This window comes from Papaver somniferum, chromosome 5 (assembly GCF_003573695.1).
Source record: "Papaver somniferum cultivar HN1 chromosome 5, ASM357369v1, whole genome shotgun sequence".
Taxonomy (NCBI): Eukaryota; Viridiplantae; Streptophyta; class Magnoliopsida; order Ranunculales; family Papaveraceae; genus Papaver; species Papaver somniferum.
The window spans coordinates 1,052,157-1,064,264 of record NC_039362.1 but is presented as its reverse complement, the minus strand read 5'-3'; the positions used below and the strand labels follow the sequence as shown (position 1 = coordinate 1,064,264).

Here is a 12,108-nt window from a genome sequence, read left to right as displayed (position 1 = left end):
TCTGAAAATGTAAAAAAATTGAATTTTTTACGTCCTTTAGATAACTTTGAGCAACAAAAAGCTAGTTGGGACTAATTTAGAAGTATACCCGGTCTCAGGTCTGGTTCTTCATTTTGTTGGTTAATTTCTTCAATTGGTTGAGATTGACCTTCTCCTTTAAACTTTTTTTTAAAACTTTAAAAATCTGATTTTGGTTTTGATTTTGAGTTAATATAAATGTAATTAATCATTAACACGAAACTTGATTATCATCACTAAACTAGGTTATCAATTATGAGGATTAATTTGTCATTTCCAGTAATTTTTTTATAAGGGACACCTTGAATGATCATGTAATGACCCTTTTTGTCCTATTAGAATACCGCCCCTCTAATAAACCATGCCATCCCTATAACGGATTACATTTAAATTGACCCAAGATATGATAGAACTTTCGCCAAACATCACTAAAACTAATCATTCTCAAAATTATCATAAGTTAAATGAAGATAACCTATTCTACAATAGGTTATCCCATTTCCAAACTTCCGCACAGACCCTAAGTCATCAGAATTCCCGTACCGGAATGGCTCAATTTGCTGACCAGCGATACACTGATCTCAATAGGGATCGTACGATTGCCTTCACTGGTTTGGGTTCCACCGGCCCACTGGTGAAATCTCAGTTCCAACAATGGTCATTGCATGATGGGTAAAACATGAAACTGAGACGGCAGTGTGCACGTGTCTTTATGCTAGATTGCATGTTCTTCATATCTATCTTGACCCATCTTGACTAGTCAAACTATAAAGCAGCAGTATGAAATCCAGCACGCGCATTTATTGGGAATTGACGTATAACTCTACATCTTCTTTCTTCCTCCGTCAATTCAAAATACCTAATCCTAAACTCTTGATATTCCTTCATCTCTTCCATAGCAGTAGAGTGCTGTTTTCTCTGTTCTTCTCTTTTGCTTCCTAGAATATATGGTGGGTGACAAAAACATCTGTGTGTGTCGTGCGAAAGAGATGGGAGTTCCATCATTTTACCGGTGGTTGGTACACAGGTATCCAAATGTAGTTGTAAATGCAAAAGAAGCCAGAGCAACTGGAAATGAAGTAATCAACACCAGCGATCCAAACCCAAACGGGATCGAGTTTGATAATCTTTATTTAGACATGAATGGGATTATTCATCCTTGTTTTCATCCAGAAGACGATCAAGTATATATACTACTAGTACTTTCTAGTATATAGTCGCAAATTTCGAGTCATATACTCAGTTTGAGTTTAAGTTTTAGCTGACCGTTTGCATGTTCATCTTCTTTGATTTTTTATTATGGGTTATGCTTCATTTTAGTATTCATTAATTTCATTTACTGGGTGTATGTTGAATGAACTTGTGGTCACGGTTGGTGCAGGTTGCACCGCCAAGTACTTTTGACGAGGTGTTCCAAACCATATTTGATTACATCGATCGCCTATTTCAAATAGTGCGGCCCAGAAAGCTTCTCTATCTAGCCATCGGTATAATCATTTCCCTCCATTACTCAATGCACCGGTTTTTTGCTCTTTATCGTTAATTTTTTGTTTAGAAAAACGGTCCGCACAGGGGAGACTCATCTACTGACCTCAGCGAAAGTTTCGTTTGAAATGGAGTTTTCTTGATGGGTGTATTACATTGTTCGTAGATGGAGTAGCTCCAAGAGCTAAGATGAACCAACAACGATCTAGACGCTTTCGAACTGCAAAAGATGCAGAGATGGCTGTACGTTTTCAGTTTTCTATCATGAGTTATGACAACAAATATTGGACTAGTATCCTAGTTACTTGCAGGTGATGCTCAGTATACTCTCACAAGTACAGTTGTTCTTGTTGTTGTACTTGTATATAGGAAGCGCATGAGGAGATGATTAGAGAAGAATTTGAAGAGGAAGGCCGAAGTGTGCTGCCCAAACTCCAGTCGGAAGTTTCAGATTCTAACATTATTACCCCAGGAACAGAATTTATGGAAAGATTGTCCAAGGCTTTACAGTTTTATGTACGTTCACGCCTCAACAACGATCCAGGGTGGAAGCATGTTAAGGTTTTTGTTTCTTATCATTCTACCGATGATTATCAATCTATGACATAGTTGTGCTGCTTTTACGTGGAAGAGTAGACATTTATAAAACATTAACCAACTTAATCTTGATTTCATGTGAAGGTAATAATATCAGATGCCAATGTGCCTGGTGAAGGGGAACATAAGGTAATGAATTTCATCCGCCTTCAGAGGAATCTCCGGGGGTATGAGCCGAACACAAGACATTGCTTATACGGATTGGTACGAGAAAATACAATTCAACTCCTTGAGAAAAATGTGTTTGCTTTGGTGGTATCATGTTTTGGATTGCTTATATTCAGGGTTAAATACTTTTGTTTTGTTCCAGGATGCTGATCTAATCATGCTTGCTTTAGCAAGCCATGAGCCTCACTTTGCAATTCTTAGAGAGGTAAACTGTGCTTTCACGCCCAGCATCTTCAGTAGAGGCCAAACTGAGTGTCCTCAGACAGTCAACTAGTCATAACGAGTTTCTTTCTTTCACTTTATAATTTCAGGAGGTCACTCACGTACAGAGGCCAACCCATAGGATGCAGTCTTTAGTAAAAAAATCTTACCAGGTAAAAAAGAAATCCTCACTGTCCTTTAAACATAAGTTTCTGGCTCATCTTTTGACTATCTTTTGATTGTTATTGTTTACTTTTTACCAGTTCCTTCAAATTTGGACATTAAGGGAGTTCTTAGAGCTGGATTTGAGAATTTCCGACCCTCCATTTGCAATTGATATAGAAAAAATAATAGACGACTTCATTTTGATGTGTTTCTTTGCTGGAAACGACTTCCTACCACATATACCGTCATTAAATATCAACGAGGTTTGTCAGTGGATTCACTTGTCAATCTAAAACGTCTTTTTTGTCAGTTAAATGCTAAAATTTCATGCTTACTTTGTCTGGACAGGGTGCTATCGATTTACTAATATTTGTTTATAAAGACAAGTTCAAGAGCCTTGGAGGCTACCTCGTCGATATGCAAAAAGTAATAACAGATCTCATCACGAAACCGTTACATTTTGAGATCTTATAAAGTGCACAATTAAACTCGTGTTTTTGATTTATGTGAGCAGGTGAAAGAAAAAAAATCTTCTTACATGAAGCTTAAGAGGGTAGAGAAGTTTATTCTGGCAGTTGGTACATACGAGGATCGCATTTTCAAAAAGAGAGCAGATTTGAAGGAGCGCACCATAAGAAGCTTCATACGTAAGATGGCTAATGAGCAAGCTGCTGAGGTGAGAACTCAAATATTTAGGGTATTTCTTCTTCTTTCTTGCTGTTGCCGGAACGAGCTTAGGTTATTTTGCGATCTAATGGCACTGTTTTGCATTAACTTAATGCAGGATTCCTCCTCTTTAAGTGGACCTCTTAGAGAGTTGCGTCTAGAGAAGGAGCCAGAGGTGCATTCATCAATGCCTTGTGAAGATACCGATGTATGTTAATGACTAGGATCTCACAGTGTGTACACTGTACAGTTCTTTTGGTGTATCCGAAATCTAGTTGTCAGCTTCTCTTTTTGTTGAAGATCTGGTTGTTGCTTTTTTTTACATAGGTGTTGGAAAACACAAAAGAACTTCATAAAAAAGTTAAAGACTACATGCAGAAGCAGAATGACCTATATAAACAAGGACTTGTATCAAATGACAAGGTTTGTGTTTTCTGGATTTGCCCTCACTTCTCTTGAATTGGTTAGCTGCTGTGAAGGCGGATCTTCATCTTAGGTTGGATATACTGCAGGTCAAATTGGGTCTTCCCGGGTGGAAACAACGCTACTATAAGGAGAAGTTTCTGGTGGATGATATTGAGAGTACTCGGCAAGAACTTGCATGCCGTCATCATTGAGTCACAATTTTTTATTTTATTTCAACTCAATCATGAATGTATTAATTTAATGTTCACACGTAAATCTAATTCGTGTAATATGGTGGAATTTCATTGAGACCAAGGGTTGCTTTCCTTTTTAGGAGATTGATACATTCTTATACGCAGGTCAAAAAGTACACTGAAGGATTATGTTGGGTTTTGGAATACTACTTCTCTGGAGTTCCTTCCTGGACCTGGTAATTTTAGTTGTTCCTTTGCTAGTTGAGTTTTTTGTTTTGTCGAGTGAATATTAAATTTTGGTACTTAACAGGTATTATCCTTACCATTATGGTCCGTTCGCTTCGGATTTCAAAGGTCTTGGGAGCACATACATAAAGTTTCAGATGGGTGCTCCATTCAAGCCATTTGATCAGTTGATGGCTGTGCTTCCACCAAGAAGGTAAACAACTCTCATCTGGTACTATCTTCTGGGAGGCGCTTGGATTAAAATAAGAAGTCTCTTTCACAATTAACTTGTCCAAAGTTACCTGTGTAGTGTAAGTGCACTTCCTGCACCTTATTGGAGTCTAATGACTTCGGAAGAATCCAATGTACTCGACTTCTATCCAGCGGGTAATTAGGATCTGTTTTTATGGTTTTGATTGAAGGGTATTGACGATTTAATTAACATATTAACATTTCATGATCAGATTTCGAGGTTGACGCTGATGGGAAGCGGTACTCGTGGCAGGTTGTGACTAGATCCTTTATTTGTCATCATTCAATCCAATTTGCTATCCTAGTAAGTGTATCTAACTATATGGTTGGCTGATATTGAAGGGAACTGCCAAGCTTCCTTTCATAAATGAAGGAAGACTGCTCCTGGAAACCAAGAAAGTTGAGAAGGGACTTAAGGTAATGCATAATGATTCAATTTGTCTTCCTGTTAAGTTGATTTATTATTTATCATATGCTTGGTTGTGACTGTTATTTCAATATCTAAGGAGGAAGAGTCGAGGAGGAATTCTGAGACGGTGGATCTGATGTTTATTGGCCAATTTCACGATTTGGTTCCAAATATTTTGTTGTGTAAAAGCGCGTTTACTAAAGTTCCTATTAACGTTCAACTGAGGTAATTAATTGAAAGCAAACGACGTTGGATTAAGAAAATCCTCGAGTTTCCATTATTGTTCTTTCTAGCACAGAACATGATTAATTCTCTTTGGTGTCTGAATGCTCACATAAAGCATTGCTTTTCTGTCTCTCACAGTGCTGGATTAAACGGCTATGTTTTCGGATGTAGCGGCGAATTGGCTAACTTTATTGATGAGGAGGCCGGCGTAATGTAAGTTCTGAAGATGCAACTTAATAAATATCTGTAGTTAGTTTTGACTTTAGGTGCCTAATCTAACTTAATGCAGGTGTGTACACTATGAGTTGCCTGACAACCATCTGCACACTCCCCGGTTGGTTGAGAAAGTTGAACTTCCCGAAAAGGTGTGTTTTTAAGCTTGTCATTTTAGCTGAGCAATGTTTGTGTTGCTAGTTTTGGTTTAACGTCCTATAAAATTCTGTAGGCAATAACCGAGGCTGATATCGTGAAGCAACCATTGTGGCATGAATACGAAGGCTGGGAGCCTCCTCGAGACAGGTAACTTTGTTATGGCCATCCAGTTGTGGTATGGTTATTCGATCCTTTATTTTTGTGTTGGGACTTGGACATCTGATTTCAAAGATTATTAACAATGTGTTCGATTGTTATCTGACTGGAAACAGATCGCAGATTATCCAGAGCGAATGTAAACAAGTAACCAATGCTAAGAGGTCTGTGCCTGAACTGAATGATAATGAGGCATGAAGAGGAGCTGGCACTGGTTTCAGTGCTGGAAGGGGGAAAACAATTCAAAAGACATCATGTCCAGATACTAATATCCAGCCGTCTACTGCGGGCGGTGGACTGAACAATGGGAAGGGCCGCAGATCTTATCCTAACAGAGGAAAAACTTTTACGCAACGAGTGTCTTCTTACGACAGCTACAACACTCGTAGCCGCTTTCAACCCTCTCCCGCTGCTAATGACTCTTCAAGTGGTCCGTCTTATGTGGCACAACGTTGGAGTGGTGAACCATCAAAATCCAATCAAGCTAGTTGGAAAAGAAAGGAGCAACAGATACCGTTGAATACCAATCAATCCGGTTCAACTTCTAACACAGAAAAGCAGATGCGAAATCGTGGCTGGTGGCCGCCAACAAATGCCCCATCCACTAACCAAGGACATGTTCCAGTATCGTTCAGTAGAGGGTCACCTGAAACTCCAAGTATTTCCCCAAAACAAGAAAATCCTGTCCAGGAGAGAAGTGGATGGTAAATGTCCTGTCACGTGGTGTCCGGTGGATTGGTCTTTTTTTTTTTTTTTGGTCAATTAAGCATCGCGATCTAGGGGGTAATGATGGTACGATGGTATGAACAATGTTTTCAGAAATCGGTGACATTGTAGCAACACGACTAGGAATAGAAGGAAGAACTAAATATACTTGTATTCTAACGAGTAGGCGCTCTCTCCCGGAAGGTGGGAATACCACCATAGATTTAACGGTGTTTATGGACGGAGTTGAAAGTAAATAAGAAGGTCTGGTCTGTATTTTTCTTGTAGTAGGGTGAGCGGAAAATGGTTCATTTGTTCAAATATTTTTAAAATACGGTGTTCTAATGGACGAGTAAAAACTAGTATGGGTGAAACGGACATCAAAAAAATAGCAAAAATGAAATTGGATTCATCCTGGATTAAATTTAAAAAAGAGCGAGGATAAAGCTGAATGCATCCCGATGTAAATTAAAAATGGCTTAAACTTAAAAAAGAACTAGGATAAAACTGAATGCATCCTGATGTAAATTGAAAATAAGAATATTTGAAAATGAGTAGGATGAAACTGTTCACATCCTCGCTATTTTTACATTCCGATGAAATTCTGATGAAACTGTTCACTTCATCTGTTCACATTCTGGCTATATTTACATTCTCGTCTATTTAAACAGTATCAAATTTTACATATCTTTTTCACCCTGAAATTGTTGATTTTGGTCTTTTAAACTAATTTTGTGCAAGGCAAAGAGCTACCTGTTGTTTTTTTTTCCTTCAAAAAAAAACATTTGTTCTCGCTGGTGGGCTTGTAAATAGAGCTGTCATACGGGCCGACACAACTCAACCCATTAAGAGGTAGGCCCAGTGTGTTGTGCTAGAGATTAAGTTGCTTCGCGTTCGAGGCAGTGCTGTGCCTGGCACATTTATTTTATATTTTTTAAAATAATCTTTTGTGATATTTAGATATTATATGTGTTCTATAGCAATATCTAATGTAACAAAGATAAAATGTGGGCCCGACTGCACACCCTTTTGTGAAATATGCACAACATAACAAAGATAAAAGTGGAAAAATCAACTTTTGAACTTTATAGATAATTCACAAAATTGGTTGCATAACCTTTGCATTTGAATTCATGGGTTTATTATCCTTTCTTCCCAAAGTAAAATCATCTAATATAGCTTTAAGTTACTGATATGTGCTTGATTTTAAATATGTGTTTTTCATATTGAGACTCAACGCAGATGGATTTATCAGTCCCACCAGGTATAGCCGTCGGTGTATATCCTGTAGGTAAGGCTGTTCATGGTCGGTTTTGGTTCGGTTTCTAGTCAAACCAAAACCGAAACCAATACTATTAGTTTTAAAAATCTAAACCAAACCAATCCATTAACCATTGGTTCGGTTTCCAAATGGTTCCAGTTGATTTCGGTTTGTCCCAGTGGTTTTTGGTTAACCAATACTTATGTAAAACCCAAAAAAAAAACACAAATTTACAGATATAAAAATCATAGTTGCCGATAGTACTGGTTTACACAAATTTACAGACAAAAAAAAAAATAAAAAAAATATCAAAAATAGTTAAAGCTTACTCCAATTCTAGAGATCAAAAGAAGATATATCATATATCTTAATTTAGTTATTGACAAATAAAAAAGACGGAAGACGGGAAGAAAAAAGTCGAGTAGCAGCGGCTGTAGTTGGGGGTGGAGAAGGGAGACGGCTGAGAGAAGGAGAAAGAGAAAGAGGGAGAGTATCATAATGAAATATTAGATTTAGGGTTTCTATTTATCCTCTAAGTCAATGGGTAGAATCTAATACTTGTAAATCAACGGTAGAAATTAAGTTTAAAAATTAATCGGTTTTTCAATGGTTTCTGGTTCGGTTTTAGAGGTCAAACCAAACCAAAACCAACACTATCCGTTTTCCACTTTCTACACCGTAACCAATCCACTAGGAAATGGTTCGGTTTGGTTTCTTTCTAATTGGTCTGGTTTGGTCCGGTTCCAGCGGAAAACCGAAACCATGTTCATCCCTACTGGCTGTAGGAGGGATGATCGTTCATGTTTATCAGCAAAACTGGATGCACAAACACTGCCGATAGTTGTTATGGCGGTTTTGCCCTTCAACAGCAGCAACAAGGGAATTTGAGGAACTATGGATGAAACTAAATTGGGGTTTAATTGAGATTTATCAATTGAGAAATAGCCGTAGCAACTATGAAATTGAAAGGTGTGCTTGTTGAGATGGTATCAAGGGATTTAATGTAATTGTTATCAATGAAATTGGGGGTTTGAATATCGTCCAACATTGGGTTTGTAGGTAAATTGAATTTAGGGTTCATAAGAACGATGATACTAATGAAAAAGATAATAATTTTCTACTTGATCTTTTGAATCATATTAATTAGTATTCGTAAATTGTAGATTGTTTAATTTCTCATTGACTTGCTAGATTTCAAGTCACTTTCAAGTGACTGATAGTATTAACTATGATTTCAAGTGTCCATGGATAAAGGTACGAGAAAATAAAGGTCAAAAAGTTAACTATGGATAAAGGTACGACAATACAACAAATCGGTACTCATACTGATTCTGGATATTGTGAGATATTCACTCGGGCGTATTGCACAATGATTGTGCAATATTCACTCGGCCAGCCCTCTCTGACATGATTCACAATGATTGTGCAATATTATCTCTAGGCCAATATCCTGCATTATGCGCAAACAACTAGGAAATATAATTGTAAGGAATTTAATTTCTAGTTGTTTGAGTCTCTTTCAAGACTAAGTGTGCTTAGAATTCAATCTAGGATAACCTGAGATTCAAGCAAACACTTTATGCGTTTATATGAAACTCCTGTTAGGAGTTCAAGTAAGTATGTGAGATGTTTATACTGAAATTTATTAAAAGAATATGCATTATGGTCCGGGTAAGGGCACCTGTATAATGATAGTTATTAGAAAATACGTCATGAGAACTAATAATGAATATCGTGTTCATTTAAACACTTAAGACTTGAATCATGATGCACATAGACAAAGTGTTTTAGTGATGAAAGATGTCTTAGAGGTGTCTACGAGAGTCGTAACAATGCTAAGCGTATTTACGTAATAGTGTGTTAATTCGCAGTTGGTAGGTATACGAGGGTACGCGTACCGGGTATCTGTACCAAAGGCTATTCACGAACTCATGCTCTTGAGGTACGCGTACCTCTCCCCATTCACGAATTCAGAACACCGTGGTACGTGTATTGGACATGCATACCTACCTATATTCCAGAAACTCAGATATCTATGGTACACGAACTAGGAATGTGTCCCTACCCTAAATATAGATTTCAGTAGTTCTGAAAACTCTTTCTATGGTTTGGAGATAGACAGTCAAGATATCGTAAGAGCCGTACTCATGTGTTACTGGCATTCTTATGTCGAGCACGAATCACATTACACTGAGTGAAGAGGAAAACTTCTTGTAAAACTTATCACAGGAGATTGTTCTTTTATCTTTAATATTTGAGACTCATCATCCAACAATGTTTACTAATTTAGTTGTGCATCATCTTGATAACGACTCGGATTTTTCAAAGTTGGATCGCATAGTCAACTCACGATTCGTCTGACTCCTGGTTTTCTTAACCGTGTCTCGGCTTTTCTAAGGTAAATCGCCGAGTCAACTCATGATTCATATGATTCCTTGTTTCTTCTAATTTCCTATTGAATTCAGAAAGATTGAATGATCCACGATTTGACACTTTAGATAGGACCCGAAGTTGAACACTTTTTTTGATTTAATCACAATCCAAAACTATTTAACATGTCAAAAGTTGATGAGACTCCACGAATCTGACTCGTACTCGAACTTAAAACGCTCATGGAGCCCAGGTGCAAGCTCTGAACCACCGTGCTAGCTTGGTTTCATGTTAAAGCATAAACTTGAACGTTTTTTTTAAATGATTTTTTAGGCACCATCAAATATTCAAGGGAATCATCAATCACTTAGATCATCCAATCCTTCCTCCCATCTCTCTTTTCTCTTTCCAAAAGAAGAAAAAAAAACATAGCCTTTCATCAACTTCTTGCTCAGATTTGGTCCTTTTGGACCATATTTGAGCAAGATTTCATTTCTATTTTAAGTTTTAGTCTTTAGTTGATCAAATAAAACATGTTTTTTATTGTTTTGATGTCTTTTTTTTCTTCGTCATTTTGGACGATTGTCTCTTCGCTTTGCGGGCGATTTTTTCAAATCTTCATGGATAGATCGTGGGTTGCTATTCTCGGTTCAAAAACATCAATCATTCAACACGGTATCGCTTTGAATCTATTTTCAACATAAGAGATTTAGGGCATCCGGGTTCGTTTGGGTATACAAGATTACGGGCAAAATACTCCTTTCTTTCAGGAGCATCTCTTATCAAAGAAGAAGAAAATCATATTAAATGGTCAGGATTGATTCCGGATAATACCATCATTTTTTCCTACTACATAAACAAAAATTGGGTATCTTTACGGTTTATCGCTCTTTCTCTTAGTGATATACTTGTAATTGTTATCTTTAATTGTATTAGGGGTTTAATCGTCTTGTATTTTATGTTTTTGTTATTCTTGTAAGCGATCATGTAATCAATATATTTTTTAAAATGAATCGAAATATGTAGATTGACCAAAAAAAAAGTACTTAGACCATCCATTCTACAGAGCTAAGGGATGTCACGTGATGAGTAAAACATTTTTTTTGTCACTAATGAGTTTACAATATTGAAATTGCATGCACTTTTTGTTGCCAGGAGGAAGAATTTACTACTCATTTACTTTTTGATTGTCCAATAACCTTAGAACAAAATTGGTCTTAGATAGAACTTAAGGTAATCTCTCTTGTGGACAATTAAAATGAGATGTTAACAGACTGGATGAAAGATATATAATTTAGATCACAAGTTTATGACCAGGATATGCATTGTTTAGAATCTTCTTCGAAAATGAGAAAAGATATGATTTTTTCTAAAGTAAATTTGTCAGAGAATTTATTCATCAATAATGCGCTTTAAGATTTTAATCCGTGGATGATGAACTTGTTGAAGAAAGGAGTATTAATGCTCAAGCTTCTCGAAATCATAGTTTGACTTCTCCAGAACCTCAGTCCATCAAGATCAATGTGGATGCTGCATTTTCCCTAACAGTGGAGTAGCAGGAGCTAGCAATCACACAAAATCTAGTTCTTAATTACTGGTAGAGTCTATTGCTTGAAAATTACATATGCGACAGACGAAAGGTTTCTTTTTAACATAATCTTATTAAAGGTGATGCAACTAATGTCACTGCGACTGTTCTAGGAGATATAACAGATACCCTAAGTAAAAAAGAGACAGTCTGTAATTCTAGAAAAAGATGATGTTAACTCTTTTATTGATGTAAAATTTTAGTCTATGCCCAAAACTTAGCGCAAACAACTTGGCACATTGTCGGTGTCTATACGCAATGCATGAAAATGTAAATAGTTGGTGGAATGCTAAAAACGAAAAAAAAAAGAAGAAATTATTTGTCAAATACTATTGTCTCCCATCCCAACCCAAAAAATATTTAGATTTTTAACGGTAATTCGTTTTTATTTTTTAATTGGATATTTTAAATTTTATTATAGCTTATTTTATTATTTTTGATATTTTCTTTTTATCATGTAAAATGAAAAAAAAATGACTTACTTTTGTGTTGCTCTTGATTTATTTCGTATGATTAAAGTTTCCTATAAAAGAATAATTTCAAAATTTCAAACCCTAGCCCAGTTGGTGGGCTGAACTAGAAACTAAAAATTGGCGACCCGGAAGAAGAAAGTGGCGAGAAAAACGAAGACCCTATAATTTCGGCT

At 36.7% G+C, this 12,108-nt stretch overlaps 1 pseudogene; it reads left to right on the top strand.

Moving 5' to 3' along the window:
• Positions 1-1,007: 1,007 nt before the first annotated feature.
• On the top strand, positions 1,008-6,246 carry LOC113277158 (annotated as a pseudogene).
• The last annotated feature ends 5,862 nt before the right edge of the window (positions 6,247-12,108 follow it).